This window comes from Budorcas taxicolor, chromosome 1, assembly GCF_023091745.1.
Source record: "Budorcas taxicolor isolate Tak-1 chromosome 1, Takin1.1, whole genome shotgun sequence".
Taxonomy (NCBI): Eukaryota; Metazoa; Chordata; class Mammalia; order Artiodactyla; family Bovidae; genus Budorcas; species Budorcas taxicolor.
This window is the reverse complement of record NC_068910.1, coordinates 192268357-192273641: the sequence shown is the minus strand read 5'-3', so window position 1 is coordinate 192273641 and position 5285 is coordinate 192268357.

Here is a 5285-nt window from a genome sequence, read left to right as displayed (position 1 = left end):
CTTAAGATCTACTGTCTTAGCATATTTCAAGTACATAATATTAGCTATAGTCACCACACTGTACATTAGATCTCCAGAACTTATGCATCTTTTAAATGGAGGTTGTACTCCCTAACCCACATCTGCCCATGTCCCTACCCCCAACTCCTGGAAACCATCATTCTACTCTCTGTTTCTCTGAGTCTGACTTGTTTTTTCCAGATCATATGATAGCTGTCTTTCTCCTTCTGACTTATTTCATGCAGCAGTACATCCTGCAGGCTCATCCATGTTGTCACACAAATGGCAGGATTTCCTTTTTTATGACTGAATATTCCAGCGTGAGTATGTATGTGTGTGTATCCCATTTTCTTTCTCCATTCATCTACTGATGGACACTTAATTTGTTTCCCTATGTTGACTATTGTAAATAACGCTGCAATGAGTACAGGAGTACAGACGTCTCTTCAAGATCCTGACTTCTTTTCCTTTAGTTATATAACCAGAAGCGGGATTTCTGGGATTTCTTACGTTAGTTCTATTTTTAATTTTTCAAGAAACCTCCATACTGTTTCTACAGTAGTTATATCATTTTACATCCCCACCAACAGAGTACTAGGGTTCCCTTTTCTCCACATCCTCAACAACACTTATTATTTCTTGTCTTTTCAACAATGGCCACCCTAACTGACGTGAGGCAATATCTCACTGTGGATTTAACTTGCATTTTTCTAATGATTAGTGATGTTGAGCACTTTTTATGTACTTGTTAGCCATTTGCATGTCTTCTTTGGAAAAAAAAATTTGTTTAAGTCTTCTGCCCATTTTTAGTTGGATTACCTGGGATTTCTTTCTTTCTTTCTTTCTTTCTTTTTTTTTTTTTTTTTGCTCTTGAGTTGTATGAGTCCTTCACATATTGTAGAAATTTACCGCTTATCAAATATATGGTTTGAAAATACTTTCTTCCATTTCTTTTTCTTTTTTCACTTTCTCGCATCATTTCATTGATTGCCTCTTCACTCTCCTGATTGTTTCCTTTGCTGTGCAGAACCTTTTCAATTTGGCATAGTCCCACCTGTTGATTTTTGCTTTTGTTGCCTATGTTTCTATTGTCATATCCAAAAAAATCATGTAAAAGTATATTTATTCACAGATGACATGAAGTTTAAAAAACTTTTTTTAATATAAATTTATCTATTTTAATTGGAGGCTAATTACTTTACAATATTGTATTGGTTTTGCCATACATCAACATGAATCCACCACAGGTGTACACATGTTCCTCATCCTGAACCCCTCTCCCACCTCCCTCTCTAATAATGAATTCATCAAAGTTACAGGACACAGGACCAGTATATAAAGATCTGCTACATTTCTATAGCCTAACAATGAACAATCCAAAAGTAAAATTAAGAAAAAATTTTATTTATAGTAGTATCCAAAAAATATGCTTAGGAATAAACTTAACCATATAAGTGTCAGATTTATACACTGAAAACTAAACAACATTGTTAACAGAAATCTTTGAAGACCTAAATAAATGGAAAAGTATCTTGTGTTCATGGATTGGAAAATTTAATTTTAATATGAAAATACTTCTGCAAATGATTTACAGATTAAATGCAATCCCTGTCAAGATTCTAGTAGCCTTTTATTAAAAAAAAAAAAGCTGATCCTAAAATTTATATTGAAATATACCAGGCTTAGAATACCCTAAATAAGTTCTACAAGGGAAAAAAATATGGAAAGCTTACATTTCCCCATTTTAAAACTTTCTACAAAGCTGCCATGTCAAAACACTGTGGTTGATATAAAGATAGACACATAGAACAAAGAAACATAATAGAGTCCAGTAGTAAACCATCTATGGTAAATTGATTTTCTCAAATCAAATTTAAAAAATAATTCAAAATGAATCAAAGACCTAAGTGTGATAATTCAAATTATAAAGTATTAGGAGAAAATGTAGGTGTAAGTCTTCATGATCTTATATTAGGCAAAAGTTTCTCAAATGACACAAAAAGGGCAGGCAATAATAACAAAAATATAAATAAATTAGACTTCATCAAAATTAAAACTTTTGTGCTTCAAAGGACACTGTGAAAAAAAAAATTTAAACTTAAAAACAGAATGGAAAAAATATTTACAAATCTTTCGGTGGTAAAGGTGTAGTCTCTATATTATTCAAAGAACTCCTACAACCCAACAATAAAAAAGACAAATAGCTCAATTTTTTTAATTGGGCAAAGGATTTAAATAGACATTTCTCCAAAGTGTCATGCTAGCTGCTCAGTCCTGTCTTACTCTTTGCAATACCACAGAGGTTCCTCTGTCCATGGAATTCTCCAGGCAAGAATACTGGAGTGAGTTGCCATTTCCTTGTCCAGGGGGTCTTCCCAACCCTGGGATTAAACCCCGGTCTCCAGCACTGCAAGAAGATTCTTCACCATCTGAGCCACCAGGGAAGCCCAAAGAAGATATACAAATCAACATCATTAGTCATAAGGAAACTTCAAGTCTAACCACAAGAAGAGCCCACTTCTTAATCCACCATGATGGCTATAATAATTTTTGAAAAAAAAAATAACATGTTTTGATAAGGATGTACAGGAATTGTAACCCTCATAACATTGTTGGTAAGAATGTAAAATGTTAAATGACGTAGCTGTTTTGGAAACAGTTTGGCATTTCCTCAAAAAGTTAAACATAGAGTTACCATATAAGTCAGCAATTCCATTCCTGGGTACAAACTCAAAAGAATTGAAAATACATGTTCCTATTTAGATGATTAATCCCTTTTCTAATGCCTACATGCCTAAATCATCATAGTGGAGATGAAGGATAGTCATGCAATAAGTATTATGTTATCATTTTACCTATGTTATTTTTTAATATTTTAGAACAACAATCCTGCAGTAGAATAGTACTTTTTCCCATTTGGGAGCTTAGGAAACTAATGCTCAAAGATTACACTAAGTTCAGGCAGTTAGTGGGGCAATGGTTACCACCAGAAAGTCCATGGGGTTTCCTTTGCAAGTATATGGAGCGGGCTGCCATTTCCTTCTCCAGGGGATCTTCCTGATCCAAGGATTGAAACCATGTCTCCTGCATTAGCAGATGGATTCTTTACCACTGAGCCACAAGGGAAGCCCCCCATACAATATTATTCAGTCATAAAAAGGGAAATACTGATACATGTATGAACCTTGAAAACTTCATGCGAAGTGAAAGAAGTCAAATTCAAACGACCACATATTATATGATTACATTTATATGAAATGTCCAGAATAGACAAATATATATACACATAAAATAGATTAATAGTTGCCAGGAGCTAAGGGGATGACAACTAATGAGTACAGCGTGCCTTTGTGCATGGTGAAAAAGTTCTGGAATTAGACAGTGGTGGTAGTTACACAATATTGTGAATATATTAGAAACCATTGAACTATCCACTCTAAAACAATGAGTTTAGGGCTTCCCTGGTGGCTCAGTGGTAAAGAATCTGCCTGCCAAAGCAGAAGACAAGTGTTCGAACCCTGATCCAGGAAGACACCACATGCTGCAGAGCATCTAAGGCCCATGCGGCACAACTGCTAAGCCTGTGCTCTAGAGCCTGGGAGCCTCAAACACAGAGCCCACGTGCTGCAACTGCTGTAGCCCATGTGCCTGGAGCCTGTGCTCTGCAACAAGAGAAGCCACCACAGTGAGACGCCCACACACTGCAATGAAGAGTGGCCCCCACTCACCCCAACAGAGAAAAGCCCACACAGCAATGAAGACCCAGCACGGCCAATAAATAAGTAAATAAAACAGTGAGTTTAGTGGTCAGTGAATCGCATCTTAATAAAAATTTTAAAAACATTTTTCTAAAAAAAAGAGGAAGTCTTCCCAAGAGCAATGATGAAAGTAAATTCAGGGATGAAATGCAAACCTCTGTGCTTGGAGAACAGATAAGAATACTGACAAAACTGAGTTCGGGAAACTACATGGGGGAGAGTGTCTCATACACTGCTGCTATCAGTATGAACTGGCTTATTCATTTAAGTAAACAATGTATTAATTACAAATAAATACATAAAGCACATAGCCTATGATCCAAAATTTTCATCTGTAGGAGCCTAAAATCACAGTGTGGATGGAACAGCTAGCACTCAGCGAATGTTCTTTCTTATTATAAAGGTGATAATCGTAGGGAGAGATAATATATTATGCAATAAATTCCTGCAGCCAAATTGGCTCTCACTTCTGTTTCTTTTTGGACAAAAAATAAGACAGTGTTCATACCATATATATGGTATGATCATGAAATTTCTGCTCCTTTAATCTTTGCAAGCTGCGTAAAGTGGAAAGCAAAATTCTCCCCTAAAATAGAAGGCCATTTCTAGAGATACTGAGCATGTATTAATGCTAAAAGCAGAGATAAAGAGTCTTGTGTAGAATTCCAGCCTCCTGATAAAAGGGACACAGCAGGATGGGACTGGGGAGGAGGGCAGGGGCATAGAAAATGGAACCTGAGTCTCAGCCAAACTCCGTGAGCCTGCAAAAAGAAACAAAATGCCAAGAAACATTCAGAGTGACTTATGCCTGAAGCCTCATGAAAATCAGCAGTGACTATGCAGTGACTAACAAACTCAGTGACTACAGAAAGAAGTGCCTTAAAGAACCTATCTTGTTTTTCCTTTAATTCTTTCTACAAATGGTAATTCCCTTTATATATGGCATTATTATTTGTAAGCATCTCACTTTGTTCATCAAATAAAGAGTTCTAGCAATGCAAAAGCAGCCCAAGGAGAGGAATATCATGTCTGCTTTTCCAATGCCCCATACCCAGGCCTTTCGGCCCATGAAGACATACCCCTGCCTCAACTTGCCCAAGTTCCAAGGAAAGAGAAATCGCTTCTGAAATCCAACTCATAACCCCAAAGGTGCCAAGCCACAGCTAAACCTCCAGGATGCTCTCTGCGTTGACACTCTTCTGGAGCTGGCCCTCTGGAAGCAGGGAGTGTCCGTCAGCCTTCCTGCCACTGCCCCCCAGATCCCACCCTCCCTCCTCCCCTTTATGGTGAGACATGGTGGGGAGACAGGGATTATGACATAAGCAAATGGCCTGGGGCTGATCTATGTAAATGCCAGCCCGCGGGCTTCCTAGCAGGGACACCACCTGTGAAGGCCTCATAACAGCCAACCTCTTGCCACCTCCAAGCTGACGGGCCTCATCCGGGGGAGGAGGGACCCCCTGCACAGGATTCTGGTAGAGGAGGCCTCCAAGCGTGCAAGGAGCCGGCGGCCGTCATGTAGCAGCC